This window comes from Castor canadensis, chromosome 9 (genome assembly GCF_047511655.1).
Source record: "Castor canadensis chromosome 9, mCasCan1.hap1v2, whole genome shotgun sequence".
In the NCBI taxonomy this organism is placed as follows: Eukaryota; Metazoa; Chordata; class Mammalia; order Rodentia; family Castoridae; genus Castor; species Castor canadensis.
The window spans coordinates 99,023,205-99,039,916 of record NC_133394.1 but is presented as its reverse complement, the minus strand read 5'-3'; the positions used below and the strand labels follow the sequence as shown (position 1 = coordinate 99,039,916).

Here is a 16,712-nt window from a genome sequence, read left to right as displayed (position 1 = left end):
CTTTTGTGGAATCTGTGCAAGGGCTGATGCAATAGAATTGGCCCTTTCTTCTGTTATGTTAGGTACCATTGATCCCAGGGTAAACACCACAATGCCATCTTCTCCAGAGCTCTGGACAAAGTCTTCCATTTCCTGTGAAGAAAGAATTTTCTCCATCACAAAAGAACAATAGCAGAGTTTACACTAGTGAGAGGGTGGCTATAAAATCTACAGAGGTAAAGTCAAGTCTTATCAGGAATTATTAGAGGAGTCGTAGTGGCAAAATACACATAAGGCAGAATTTTACCAGCACAGTCTTGTTTAAGTGTAAATGTAGCAGTGCTAACCATGTTCATGTTACTGTGCAACAATGTTCCATTTTCTTCTTGCAAAACTAAAACTCTGTAGTTAATTAATATTATGGGACATATGTTCAGAAAAGTCTAATTCTCATTTATATTATTTTTCCACCTACACACAATGTGATTTTATTCTATTTACCTCCTTTTTCCCTTTGTTTCCCTTTAAATTTCCTATTTTGTCCTGTTTAGTATTATTAAGGATTCTTTAGTGAAATGAATTTAATGATGTGATATATATGTTATATAATTATTCCTAATGCTAGCTATTTAAGTTACTGACAATGTTTCCTTTCACTAACAGTTGTTACAAATATTGATTCTGCCCATCGTTATTATTTTTCTTTGTATGGTTTTGAGTATCTTATATAGCCAAAGGGTACATTGTGAAGACTTGATTCAATTTCTAAGCTTTCTCATTTTTTAGGAGCGATGGAAATCATATGAGCATTAGATAATTAAAGGAAAAGAAAGTCATTTGTAACAAGACAGATATATTTAACATAGAAGAAGACAGACTTCACATTATTTGAGTTGGATTCAAATCTTGTTTGTGTAAATTAATAACAACAGATATTACTACTAATTATTGCCATTATATTGAAATTCCTTGTTTTCCTTGTCTTCCTTCTCCTCTTTCTCAGTTTCCCATTCCTAATAACTCTGATACAGTCATTTTAGTGGATTTTAGAAATTTGTTGAATTGAGAATCTTCAAGTACAAGGAGTTTATATTAATAACTTACATAAACATTACCCCAGTTTTTGGTCTTATGATAATTACACTGTATATAGTTTAAAAAGTTGCATTCAAAAGGAATATTGGATTTTTACCATTTAATAAGATTGTAGTTTTATATTGCTGCTATTAACAAGGTCGAGAAAAAGAAACTCATAAAAGATAATATGTTATAGCAGGAAAGAAAGCTAATTTGTGTGTGTCTTAAAAACATGATATCAGATGGTAGTAGATAATAAGGGACATACATTCTTAAGAGATATTATCCTAAATGCTGACAGAATTCGTTTGTAATTCAAACCTAATGCCTATTTTCAGAAATAAATGGTATAAATTATTAGGTGTTCATCTTTGGTATAGATTTTCTGTATGCTTCAGTAAGGCAGTTATGATAACAGAGGAGAATTTGGCTGAGGGAACTTTACTGAGGTGACTTATAAACTTGACATAAATCATCAAACATCTGTCCAAATAAAGTAAGCCATCTTTTTTCCCCCTAAGTTGTAAAACTCTGATATCTCAAGTAAGGAATGGTTTAAATGCTAGAGTGAGAGCAAGGAAATGTTGCAATAAATATCACAATGTATCACCTTGTAAAAGTGTTATATACTAATTTTTTAAAAGAACTCAATATAAGGTTTTTACTTTTGTTATATGAGTAGGTCTCATCATCTATATGAACATTATAGTCTACGTTCCATAATCTATTCCCTGACCTCTTATAACAACAGCCTAAATGCTTCCATTCCACAGCAATTACAACTGAGCGATTACATTCTGAAGGCTTTTTTAAAAGGAATTTTTTCTCTGACTTTTTGATGTCTGTATTAATATTTGAAATTCTTTCTAATTTGGGGATTCTGAATGATAATTCAATTCTAGCAAAGTTAGCCTGCCTCTTTATTATCCTTCTTTTTGGTAAAGTAAACTTTAATTTTTGGGAATTGTTATTACTATTATTTGCTTTTTCTGCTTGTATCTTTCTCACTATCATCATTTGACCAATTCCTGCAAATGTTCTTATCTCATTTTCTTTCAATGACTCTGGGAAGGTATCTAGGTTCTTGGTAAATGGTCTCTTAACATTGTAACCCTTCTTTTCAAAAATATTTCTACTCAATCATTAATAAATTACAGTCTATCTTTCCAGATGGACTATAAGGTAGGAGTGTTAAGACAGAAAGTGTCTATGCTGTTTCTCTGAATATCCAACACTGATTGCTGGTGTATGCTAACAACATTAAAATTTTTGAATGAATGAGTGATAATAATGTGCAGAATAATTAAGACCTTGATTTGACTGACTCTGTTCTGATCATCTCCAAGGTCTACCATATTATTCTCTAATTATAATGAAATGCAAAAACTTATGATGGTTTAAAAATTCATTTATAATTGACAATGCTTTATCTGACTTCCCATATCTCTCTAACTGTAAGCAAAACTCTGAATGAATGGCTTAGAACCATTTTCATTGAAAATAAAGTGAAATAGAACTAACAAGCGGAATATATTTACCCTAGGCAGAGGTTTGGCAGGTTTACAGTGAAGTCCTCCAACAAAATCAACATTTGGTAAGGCTGGGTGAGGAAATTCCAGATCCCAGTAGGATCTAATGAGCCAAATTTTGGCTTTCCCCATTGTCTCAGCTAAGGTTGTAGGTTTTCCTAAATAGAGAAAGAGGAAAAAAAAAGGAAGTTAATGACAAAAAAATCATTGATAAAATAAATATCTTTATGTATGATGTAATTTACTTGTCTAATTTATTTTTAGTTTACAAGTTTTATGTACATATATGTTTATGTGGCTGAAAGACAAAATGGAAAGAGATTATATCTCCAATGTCACCTCAGTATATTAACAATCATTAAGTCATTAAAGTAAGTCACTAATTAGGCATGCACTTTTTTCTCTCAAGCATCAAAAGTACCAGATGCAAAAAATAAACAAGAAACAAATGAACCAAAAAAAGATTCTGCATCCAGTTAACTATACTGTAGTCATAAAAATAACTTCACCAGGATTGTCTGTAGAGTTTCTACAATTTAACAAACTAGTCCTTAATCCTCGTTTTTCCAAGTAATCAGTGAGCTTTATGACTGGATGAATTTCTTGTAACTTCTGCTTCTTTGTTCATGTTAGGAGGTTGAGGTGAATATGGTGGAAATATTCGGTACACATGTATGTAAATGAAAAAATGAGACATGTTAAAACAATTCCAGGAACCAAGGGAGGAGTGATGAAGAAAAATGATGGAATGGGGTGAATTTAACTATGATCAATTATAAGAAACTTTGTAAATGTCACAAGGTACCCCCAGCACAATACTAGTAAAAATAAAGTATAAAAAGTACTATTTATTCATTAGATAGAAATGGTTGCAAATATCACTTGGAAACTGTTTAAAAACAATGGAAGTAGAGATTTGTGTTTAAGCTTAGTTGTTGCTGATTTTTTCAAAAAAAATTAAGCAACATTATTTAAAACAGTACAAAGTAACTGCATGTATATCTCCCTTTAAAAGATTTTAGACCTGTGAAATGGATGAATGGAAAGTACGTAACAAAGGAATATAGTCATGAGAAACCTCAAGATATAGTTTTTGAGTTTGTGATAAAGCACTCTATCTCTCAAGAGTAAGGAGCCCCTTTAGGAAATACAGACAAAAACATTTGACTTTGAAATAAGGAAATTAATTGACATCAAGGAAAATAATTTCCTTTTTGCTACATACACGGTTATACTGAAACATAGGTAACTCCTGAATCTACAAATACTTACTTATTCATTAAGATATTTGGGAGAAACCTAGTGACTTTTTATTATAAACAACAAAATACTGTAAAATGGAAATGTTATTAAATAGAGAAAGCATATATGATTCACTATCTAGTTATATGACCTTCTAGAATATCCTATTCAGGAATGGGCCATTGACTTCTCTAACCCTATAATATAAGATTTTCCATGGTCTTTGTGATATTGGTAGACCATATATAGTTCATTTAATCATTTCACCAATAAAGGACAAATTCTTCTTATTTTACATGCATAGAAGAATATCTCCAAAGTCACATGAAAGTTCAGATTATATTCTACCCATAAAAATACAGGACTTACCTAAAATTTCACTATACAACTGATTCCACTTCTTCTCATTAAATGTCTGGAAACAAAAGTCAAAATAAAGCATGCATATCATATTTTATACCCTTTCCATAAATGTCATTTGACCACTTAATCCTGGCAAAATAATAGGTACATAAGAAGGAGGGAACAGAAGTCCTCCGCTATATTTTTCGAACGTGTACCCAGGAATGAAGTGGAGACTGTACACAAAAGGAAATTTGAGTATCTCAGCCAGCAGCTCACCACAGGGACTGACAGCATCTGCAAGGAGGACATCAAATCTTGACTCTTGTAGCTTTGCTATAAGTTTCTTGTTTGAAGCTGCTTCTCTACAAATAGCTTCCCAAAAGTCAGAATATTCCATAAACATTTCTTCCAACAATGGAAAATATGACAAACATGAATGTTTTGAGATATCATATGTTCACATCATGACAGATTTCATGAAGAAAGAATTCATTTCTTCTTTTTTGAAAGATGAAGGAAAAGTTTCAAATTTAATATTAGATGGTTCATTGATATCCACAATAATAGCAGATGACGGTCTCAGAACAGTCACCTCATGACCCCTCCGTACAAGTTCATCCAATATTGTCTTTAAATTCATCCAATGGCTATATTCCACTGGCCAAACCAGCACTTTTCCACACTTCCAGAGTTGAAGTAATGACTCAGCTGTAGTAACAACAGAAATGGAATCCATTTCAAAGCCATCCTAGTTAAAAGAAGAGACTCCTTTCAAATTGTGTTCCCCCTATCAATTACTTGTGCTTATATTTAAGAAGAAATTAACCTGGAAGTTAAAATATAACTTGCATTGGTCAAAGTAAATATATTAAGGACAAATCAGAGCATGTGGACTCACAGTACCTAGTGAAACACAAATTTAAATTTCCTCCTGATTAAACAAGTATGCTCAATATCTCTTTTGTAACTAAGCACTTTTATGGAGGCTAGAGTCCATCCATGATCTGCATCTGCACATCACCTGTATTATAAAAGACGTTTTATAATCACAAAAAAAGTTGGAAGGTGATTTGCCTGCATTCTTTTTGACATCAAAATAGAGATATAATAATTACACAACTGATCAACATTTCTTGAATATCACAAAATAAGAAATTTCATAGGGAACTTTGATAAAATAGAATTCACATACATCCAATTCATAAATTGAAAACATATTGTCATTGTTTTGTATTCTATTTCAGAAAAGAAATAGAATTTCCGAAAGCAATTCATTTTCAGAAGCATTTAATCAATGCTTGATAAGTTTTCAAGCATTTCATTACTCCAATAAGAAATCCTGAACAAAACATACAACAGAAGCAAGATGGCTGGCTAAAAGTTCATGGAATGCGTCCCTCTAGAACAATGGGCCAAAGACAGGAGTACTCAATTGTTATTTCACTGGACTGCTTGAGTAATAGTGTAAGACTACAGTAAGGCTGTGCCAGAGATATTGAAGAACACAGAGATATAAAATGGTCTTATATGTGTGTGTGCTTTATATAGATAGACAGATAGATAGATAGATAGATAGCTTAGCATTCCACAAAAAGAGCACTGTTGGTAGTATATGCTAGTCAGTTTCCATCATTGTGTCAAAATGCCTGACAGACCAACATAAAAGGAGAATATATTTATTTTTGCTCACAGTTTCAGCGTTTTCAGTCCATAATCTTTGACTCTGTTGATTCTGGGTCTGTCCTGACACAGAATATCTTGGATCCAGGAGCATGTGGCAGAAACTACTTGACTCAGGGTACACAAAAAACAGTGAGTGAGAAAGAGATCAGGAACTAGGTCTGACCTTCAGAGTCATGCTTCCAGTGACCTACTTGCTCCAGCTAAGCCCCACCTTTTGAAGTTGTCACCACCTCCAGAATAGTGCCAACAGTAGGGGACAAAACATTCAATTCAATATATGAGTCTATGGGGGAAAATTCATATTCAATCAGTAACAAAGAGATGAGTAGATTTGATATAGTGGTAGAATAATAAATCAACATAAGCCATTAGCATGTTAAATATCAATAACAAAACTGCCAAGAAAGCAGCATGTACTATGTATATATATATATTACACACACACACACACACACACACACACACACACACACACAGTCAAGCATCAGGTAACAATGGGGATTTTTTTCTCAGAAATATGGTTTTGGGTGATTTCATTACTCTGCAAACATCAAAGTGTGCTTAGATAAACCTAAATGATATAACTTAGTATACCCCTAGCCAATATTGTATAGACTATTACTCCTAGACCAAAAATCAGTACAGCACATTACAAAACCAAATACTTCAGGTAACTCTACCATAACAATAATCATTTGCATACCCAAATATATGTCAACATACACAATACCAGGATACAATGATAGAGCATAAAAGTTTCTAGTCAAAGGAGCTGGTGGAGTGGCTCAAGTGGTAGAGCAACTGCTTAGCAAGCATGAGGACATGCACTCAAATCCCAGTAGTGCTAAAAACAAACAAATGAAGAATAAAAATTCCTATTATAAAAGGGAGGAATAGGAAAATAGCAAGGAGGAGTTGGATAGAAGCAAAACTGAAACCAGGGAAAAGATTAAATCCTCTAGCACCATGTCTATAATTCAGGGAACAAGGTTCTGGTATGTGGAACCCTAAGAGCTTATGCCCTTCCACCCCACTGTCATTATTCTGAATCCCAAAATAGCTAATCACCTATTACCCAATCATCTCCATCTACTAGCAGATGCTTCTTTGCTTGTAGAAATAAAGTCAGTTCCTGGATAACCATAAGCTTCTAGCTGACAACCATTAAATTTTCACATATACCTAGCCCCTTTGGAGAGTTCTCCAGACCAGCTAAATTTGGCCAGGAGCTATATTAACACTCCAGAGGATGTTGAGCTGATTCAAATCTTATTACAATAATAATAGTTTAAAAGAATTATGCATGACAAATCTGATAATGCTCAAATTAAGGAATTTTAGAACTGTTACTCCAATCTCTGGAAGTCTCATCCCCTTTGCATGAAAACTTCTGATGACAGCATGGCCACCATACCTCTAATCATTCTGTGTAAGCAAAAGCCTAGACTCCACAGGTATTCAGTGAGAAGGTAATTTTAGGGCATGAAATCCTTTTCCATTCGTTAGTTGTTGAATAAAATTTTCTGCCTGATTTTGGACATGTTTGGCAATTTATGAATGGTTCTGAGTAGGAATATATCTTCACATTCCGTGACACTATGGCCTTGTTGGCTGCAGTCCATTTGTCGCCTCTCTTGGGCTGGCTCCCCTTGCTCTTAAGGCATCCTTTGGAAGGGTAGCCTTTGGATGCACACATGGTATCTTTTAACTTCCTGGAATCTTCATACCAATTTCTGCTTCACTCTCACAACTTCATGCATTATCCAGTTTAGGACTGCTTCAGGCATTCTGATCCTGTCACAAAAAGCTTGGCCTCCCTGGCCTTCCCTTGAAATATCAGTGGAAGTCTCCATGACCTATAACAATAGAGTTCTGAGTGACAGTATAACTAGCATCACACAGATCGTGCCAAGATCTGCCACCAAGATCAGCCTGAGCTGTACATGTGCCATTTGAACCATGGCTGCAGCAGCCTCTGGATTCCTGGATGGATGAACATGTGGTGGTGGTGGGTGGCATCCTGGAGAAACTATTTTCTGGATTGCCCTCTGCATGCAGGGCACCCCAGGGACCTCTTCTTAAATAAGAGCTTGAGCCTAAGATAGGAAAGTGGTCTTGTAAATTCCTGAAATGCCCTCAACTCATTTTTTATTATTCCAGTGCAAAGTACTTTGCCCTTTTTCAATGATAGTAATCTCTTTAGCAATCTCACTAGCTTTAGTGACAACTTTAAATTTGCTTCTTTTCTGGCTGAACTACAAGTATTTCAAATATTTCTCTTTCAATTTTTTGCTGCCAATTTTCAATAAAAATTCACTAAAAGAAACCAAAAATCTATGCTGACATGTAAGACAAACTTGGGCTCATGCCATGCCTTAGTATTGTGATACCTTAAAATTTCTTCCATAAGATAATGTAGTACAATACCTTTAGATCCAGTATAACATCTCAGAGCATGGACAAAATATAGACAAGTTCAGTACCAGAATGTAACACAGACAGCTTTAGGACCACTTCCCAATACAGTCCTCATTTCCATCTGAAACTTCATGAACCTGGCCTTACACTCCACATTTCTTTTCTTATACGTATTTCATTAACATAAATTAATTGTATAAAGGAGTTCCATTGTGGTAGTTTAATATACACATATAATGTACTTTGGTTAAATTTTCCCCCTTTATTATTCATTCTTATCTACTCCTTTCTTTTAACAGAGTTTCATAATGATATTTGATCATTTTTCTGCCTTTATTTCCCACTCCTTCCTTCTGCAAGTTTCTAGCAGTATTCTGGTTTTTGGAGCCCTTACCAGAAATGCTAACTAAGCTCCCATGGCCGAAGGATACAGGTAAAGTTAGAGAACAAAGAGACAGGAAGACAACACACAAAGTTCTTCAAAAGTTCTCTTGGAGAGGAATTAAACCTGAAAAAAAGAAAATGATTCTGGCAATAAAGATTGTGAGTATGTGTGTGTGTGTTTACTTTTTCTCACAAGTGGCTGATTTTTTAACAGAAAGGAAGAAATAAAAAGTACACAAAGTAAAACAAAAAATGGAGAATAAAAGCAATGAAATAAGTTATTTTTAAGATAATTAAAATCACCTAACCTTTAACTAAACTAATGAAGGAAAAAGAGATGCCCTGAATGATAGGAGATCAAAAAGGATGCATTAAGTGTATTACCACAGAAATAAAAAAGATCATTAGAGATTATTCTGAAGAATTGTATAGAAATGAACAGGAAAACCTAGAAGTAATTCATAATTTATGGACACATGCTGCATAAAATTTAATATTTGTGACATAAAAATAATAAATAGATCAATAAAAAATGAGATTAAATGTTTATTAAGTCTCCTAAGAAAGAAAAACCAAGGACGAATGGTTTCACTGCTGAATTTTATCAAACTTTTAAAGAAGAGCTAAAGGAAATTTTCAATCTATTCCAAAGCAGTGAAAGGGAATCACTCAAAACTCATTCTATGATACCAAAATTACCCTCCTGTGAAAATGTGAAAAAGATAAAATTATGTAAAGAAAATTATTGGCCAATGTCATTAATGAATACAAATATAAAACTCCTCAATAAAAGACTAGCAAATTGTATTTAATAGTAAAACAGAAAAAGCACTCTCAAGAAACTAGTTTTCATCCCCAGGATGGAGTGATGGTTCTGCATTTGGAATTCAATAAATTTAATATATCACATCAACAGAATGAAGGATAAAAATAACATGTTCATCTCAATAAATGTAGAAGATGATGTAATCATTTTTCTAATTTTCAAAAATTTTTATTGTTATATTTACTTTATGTGCTTACAATATATCTTAGCTAGATTTACCCTCTCCATCCTTCTCACCCTTTTCCCCACATTCCACTACTTAGAACAATTTCGACAGGTTGCTTTCATCTATTTTCATTTATGTGTAAGGAACTGCTGAACAAAGACCACGCCACATGTAGAAAAGAAAGATTTATTGAAGCACAGACTGCTGGGCTGCCCCTCTCAGGTTCAGAGTGCAGCAGCTTGGCTGGAATAGGTAGGGGGCTTTATAGGAGGGGCCGCACCATGAAGGAGGAAGGGTGTTTCTCCCAGAGAATAGCCAGGCCCCTGGCCTCCATTTATCTGTGATCACCAGATGGAACAGGTCAACATGCATAACTAATTGAGAAACTGGAAGTTCCTGAGGTTTTGCAAGCATGGAAACAAGCAGGGGAGTTTTGCAAGCAGTCATAAATCAGGGGATCTGTTTTTAGTGTTAACCTCAGGACCCTCCACCCACCCCAAGAATGCCAGGCACCCCAAGAATACCAGCCTTTTGTTGGTATTATGGGTGCTGATCAAACTATCTGCTTCCTGCTGAGTGGTGTCTTTGTTAAGTCAGCCTGAATTTTGGAAATTTATGAGGTCCCAGGGAGTGGAGACAGCTGGTTGTTCCCAGGCTTCATTTGCAGATAAGGCCAGTTGTTGGTAGGCCAGAGAAAGTTGTAGTAGCATCTGGTGGGAAGTTTGTCTACTTAGCTCCCCTGGGCAATCCTGGAGGCATCTACAAAGGTAAGAGTTGATAAGGAGTAAGAAGAAAAGAGCTGCCAAAGATCACAACTGACTGAGCAGACCTTTGATATATCAAAGATAAGGAAGATAAAAGATTGGCATCCTTTAGTTGGACAAAAAGTAGAGTTAAGCAGAGTATGTGGGTAAAAATGACCTTCCAGTCTTCTTCAGGTATAGAGTCCCTGAAGGTTGGTGGGCCGAGAAGGTTAGGGGTGGTCTGGTGTGGTGGGTTTTTCTCATTGGCCATGGATCCATGGGTCTTCTCAGATGAACTGGTTTGATTTGCACCTTTATTGGAAAGGAGAAACAATCTTGAGAGCATTTATTATGTAAGACCCAAATAGGAATATTAGTAGGAGCATAAAAAGGTGTCTGCTAAGGGCTGCAGATCTAGGGCTCCAGATTCTGCAAAATCCTGTAACTCCCAAGAAAGCTCTAAGCTGTTTTATGGTATGGGGGAGTGGGAAATGAAAGATTGGGTAGATTCCCTCATGACTCAGGGAGTGAGTCTGTCCCTTTAAGAACCCATCTAGGTAGGTAACCTGTGAGAGACATAATTGAGCCTTTCCCTTAAAGACTTTGTATCCCTGGGAGGCCAGAAAGTTTTAAAAAGGACTCAATTGCCCTGCAGATGAGGGGCTCTGTGGCTTTTCACAGAAGTATGTCAACATATTGAAAAAGGGTGGCTTATTAGACTTATTAGTCTCTGGTTAGGGACTGTCCTAAAAGATGAGGGCTGTCATTAAACCCTTGTGCAAAACTGTCCAAGTCAGTTGCTATGAAGGGTTTGTGGGATCTTCAAAGGCAAATAGGAGCTGACTATCAGGATTCAGGTTAAATGTAACCCTTTTGGATGAAAGACAGCTTAAACTCATTATTTTACATAAATTGACACTTTTAACTTTGTAAATGCTTGTACCATACTTAGATAAAGTATAGACACCACACTGTTATAAGGTGGTCATTTAAGACACATGAACAAATACATAAATGAACTCTGATTTAGTAGTACTTAAAGCTTGACAAGATCAACAGAAAACACAAGTAATTACTTTGATAAAATCTTTATAACAGTTTTTTTGTAGATGTTACTCAGAGCAGAACAGTATTAAGATAACCTTGTTATTTTATAGATGTAGAGAATTTGATTTTAGTTTGACATGACCCTAAAAAACTTTTAGGCAACTCTTAGATTATAGTCAACTTTAACTTTCTAACACACCAAAGCTTGTTATTATACACTTTTAAAACTTACTCTGACCTTCATGTAACATTCTGAGGCCTTTAATGGTTTGTCCTTATCCCTCCTCTCCATATTTGAAACAATCTTTAGGACAAACCCTTCTCTACAAAATCCTTTCTCATCCAAAAACATTACTTTTTTCCTTTAACTTTTCAAAAAATACACTCGATACCTATCTATAGCCTTCCTAGTTGTTTACTTTGTAACTTGTATTTTAAAATTAACTTTTATAAGAATTGTAAATTTAAATAAATTTTTTTCTTTTTTTTTGGCTGGTGGAGGAGACCATCCAGCCCAACCATGGAGATCTGTGACAGATAACACTTATTGGAGAAGTCAGGAAGCACCAAGTTGGTGATTGAGGCCTACCTGCTACTTGGACAGTTACCCTGGGCTCCTCTGAAGTGATCTTGAAGGGTGCCAAGGTCCCAAGGCTGCATCAATCTTCTGTCACCAGGCCCAAGAGGTCTGTGAGGCTTTTAGTCTGGTAGAAATGGGGTTGGGAGACTGACATACCTTGTGGAGGCAAAGAGGGGCAGTCGAACCTCCAATGTCCATTATGGCCACATTGTGGACAGGGTCCTGGCAGTAGGTGAAGTGAGGGGCAGTTTTTTGCCTGGTGTCCTGTCTGGTTGCATCTGAAGCAGGCCTTGAGAGCATGTGCTGTTGTCCAGCCTGTCTCAGAGTTGGAGGAGGTGGCTTCAGGGCAGCTGCCAAGAGCTGGACCTTTTGCTGGTCTCAAAGGTTATCTCAGTTATTAAAGACCTTAAATGTCATTTTCGCAAGATCTCATTGGGGGGAGGTTGAGGGCCATCCTCTGCCTGTTGAAGTTTTTTTTTGTTTGTTTTTTTGTTTTTTTGAGTATCAGGGAAGGATTGGGAAATAAAGTAGGAGTTGAGAATAATTATTCCATCCTTGGAAAATGGCTCTAGCTTAGTATGGTGGGTTAAGGCTTCAGTAAGGCACCCTAAGAAGTCAGTGGGGTTTTCAGTTGGGCATTGGATAATTTCTCTAAGTTTATCAAAATTGATTGCTCTATGGGAAACAGTCTGTAGCCCCACAAGGAAGCAGGTGAGCATATAATTCCAGGCAGCCAGTATGGAGGGATCTTGATAGTCCCAATGTGGGTCCTCATTTGGCAGAGCTGTAGATTCCACTGGGAAAGTGAGATCTGTGCATTGAGCATCATGGGCATGTGCCTGGGCTGCCAACCAAACTCTTTCCTTTTCATCTGGAGTTAAAGTGGAGGAAAGAATAACATATATATCATGCCAAATCATGTCATATGCTTGGGGTTAGGTATTTAAATTCTTTAATATAGGAGGCTGAGTCATTAGAGAAGGAGCCAAGTCTCTTCAATTTGAGAGATGTCAGTCATGAAAAAGGGCACAGGGACTCTGATAATGCCATCAGCTCCTGCAACCTCATGGAGTGGGTATAGATGGGCTGGGCATGTTTGGGAGGAGGTATGGGAGCAGGTATGGGATGCAGGTGGGGAGGAGAAGGGTGAAGGTGTAGCAGGGGCTGAGGGTGATATTGGCAGTGTTGGTCCCTTAGGTGCTGATGGCTCAGGGTCAATTGTGACTACTGTATAAGGGAATAGGGTGACAGATGTTTAGGAGAGCCAGCAGGGGTTGAAGAAGGGAGGCCTGAGCCTTGGGAGGATGGGATGGGAGAAGAGGTTGTTGTAGAGGACACTTAGGCATGCAGACAGAGTCCATGAGGTCACAAGTTAAGGAAGAATCTTCTGAAGGGGGGTCAGTTGGAAGGAGAGACACAGATTTTGAGGGGCATTTGTCACTGGCAAGGAGAATTTGAACAGTGTTACAATATTGGAGCAGAGAGGGTAGAAAGTGTAGAGAGAGAAGGTCAGACGTACAGAATTTTGGACCACTTGCTATTGAGATGGCAGAAATTGTCAAGATCTATAAGTGTGTGAAAATCAAAAGTACCACTTTAAGGCCATTAGGATTGATTGTCTAGCTTGTACTGAGACCAGTGTGCAATAGATAAGTCTCTTAGGTTTTATTTCATGTTGGAGACCAAGGGGGTTCCTGAGGGAGCAGAGAAAGCATCCCAGGGGCATGGATGCATCTAATTTAGTGTGTGATTCCCATAATGTAGTTGGAAAAAGAGAGAGAGAGAGAGAGTGACAGAGTGAGGTAGGTGCCTCAGTGAGTTTACTTGTCAGGCTAATATAGATCTAGGTCAAGATCTAGCCTCCCTTACGTGACTCAGGCAAGGAGAGCAGAATCATCCAGTTGCCCTTTGGTCAAAGTAAGCTGGAGGGGCTCTTGAGCTCTCAATCTAGCTGGAGGAAAAGACAGGGAGGGACAGCAAGTGCAAGAGAGAAAGGGAGAGAGAGAGAAAGTGAGAGGGAGGGGGAAGTGTCACCTGAATGGGTTTCCAAGAGTGGGCTTCTCCAGCTTGGGTCACTGTCCAAAGAGAATGCCCAACCAGTTAGCCAGGTGTCTCCATGCTAACAAAGGGTCACCCCAGTGGGTATGGGAGGTGTACCTGGTACAGAACTATGACTTCTGTGACCATGAGAGAGCAGACAGCCCCAAGAAGGGTGACACCTACTGAGTATGAGGAGAGAAGTAGGTCAGGTGGAAGGCAGTGTAAGAGACACTAGTGATGGATGGGAAAGCAAGCAAAGCAGTAAGGTCTGAGATCCACAGTCTGTAGGCACATGGGGTCAATTAAGCAGTCTGGGTCCAGGAGAGGGCAGGACACAAAAGCCAAGGGACCAGCTCCGGGCCAGAGTGTCCTGTTAACCTCTCCTGGGTCTCAGCAGCAGATGTAAGGAACTGCCAAACAAAGACCATACCAGGTGTAGAAAAGAAAGATTTATTGAAGCACAGACTGCTGGGCTGCCCCTCTCAGGTTCAGAGTGCAGCAGCTTGGCTAGAATGGGTACGGGGCTTTATAGGAGGGGCCACAGCATGAAGGAGGAAGGGTTCTCCTCCCAGAGAACAGCTGGGCCCCTAGCCTCCATTTATCTTTGATCACCAGATGGAATGGGTCAATATGCATAGCTAGTTGAGAAACTGGAAGTTCCTGAGGTTTTGCAAGCAGGGAAACAATCAGAGAAGTTTTGCAAGCAGTCATTAATCTGGGGGTCTGGTTTTGTGTTAGCCTCGGGACCCTCTACCTGCCCCAAGAATGCCAGGAACCTAATAGTATGTATATAAAATATATCTATCATATTCAATCTCATTCCTCTCTTTCCATGTGCCTACTTCTTCCCACTGATATCCACCCACAGAAAAGACCTATTTTTCCCTTCTGCCCTTCACTTTTTCCTATTGTATGTTGATAGTCCAAGGAGGCGGTTGCCTTGGTACTTCAGTCTGTATCTATCATGCTTTAATCAAATTAACCCCTCCTCCATTCCTTATTCATCCTCTATCACCATTTTCCCCTAATATTCAACAACTTACAGAAGTGCATTTTATTATATTCATATATAGATAGGTTGTTTCAATATTTTTCATTCTCTAACATTTTCTTTTTCTATAACATCTCCCATAGTCCCCTCAGAAAGACTCACTAAGTGGATTTTGTTCTCTCTCTCACTATGTGTGTGTGTGTGTGTGTAATCATATGTGTTTCTATACATACATTTAACTTACAGGTTTACCTTGCACATATGAGGGAAAATGTGTAACCTTTGACTTTTTGAGACCATCTTACTTTGCTTAACATGAAGTTCTCCTGTTCTGTCCTTACCTGCAAATAATATAATTTCATTCATCTTTATGGCTGAATAAAATTCTATTGTGTATATATACCACATTCTTTTAATCCATTCATCAATTGTGGGGCATATGGGCTGCTTCCAAAATTTGGCTACTGTGAATACTGCTGCAATAAACATGGGTGTGCAGGTGACTCTGTCATTTCCTGAAACACATTCCTTTGGATATATACTAGGAGGGTATTGCTAAATTGTATGGTAGTTCTATTTTTACTTTTTTGTGGGACCTTCCTGTTGCTTTCCATAGCAGTTACACTAATTTACATCCCGACCAAAAGTGAAGAAGTGTTCAGTTTTCTCTACATCCTCCTCATCATTTGTTGTTGTTTATATTTAAATGATTTAATAACAGTCAATATACCCTCATGATATAATCCCTGATATAGAAGAGTCGTGCCTCAATACAATAAAGGGATATATGGTAAAGATTTTTTATGACAAACACAGCTGACATCATATTAAATAGGGAAATACAACATTCCCAGAACCAAGGAAAGAGTATCAGCTCTCATTGTTCTTACTTAGCACAGTACTGGAAATTTTAGCCAGAAATTCAGCAATATAAAGAAGTAAAAGTCATACAAACAGTAAAGGGGAAGTCAAATGATCTCTTTGTAAATGTTTTGATTCTATATACATAAATACCTAAATTCTCCACCAAAAGGAGGAACTGATAAATTCAGTAAAGTTGCAGATATGAAATCAACAATAAAAAGTTAGTGGTTTTTCACTACACCAATAACAAAAGTTTTATACAGAAATTCTGAAAAACAGTTATTTACAATAGCTACAAAAATAAGCCAAAATTTTTTAGCAATAAATTTAACAAAGGAAATACAAACCTTACATTGAAACTAGAGATGAATGAGACACTAAGAAGTCTCCTGTGTTCATTAATTCTAATTTGAAGTCTAAAATGTCCATACTACTCACAAAGAACCACAGGATAATGCAATTCCTACCAAAATACTGATAATATGATTCATATAACCAGAAAAAAATTTTAAATTCACATGGAAGCACAAAATACCTGGAATGGCCAAAGCAATTTTGAACAGAGAACAAACTGGAGACATCACAATATATGATTTCATGACATACTTCTCCAGCAATGGTAACCAATACAGCATGGTAACTTGCATTATGAAAGACTCTCAGATCAATGGAACAGAATAACAATCCCAGACAACAGTCCATGAATCTGTAGTTCATTGATTCCTGACAAAGGTGACCAAAACATTCATTGATAAAGGTGCATCCTCTACAATAAATGAAAAACTCATATATCCACAT

At 36.9% G+C, this 16,712-nt stretch overlaps 1 pseudogene; it reads right to left on the bottom strand.

Moving 5' to 3' along the window:
* Window positions 1–4,934, bottom strand: part of LOC109674816 (UDP-glucuronosyltransferase 2B4-like) — a 722,912-nt pseudogene extending 717,978 nt beyond the window's left edge.
* Between the last annotated feature and the right edge of the window lie 11,778 nt (window positions 4,935–16,712).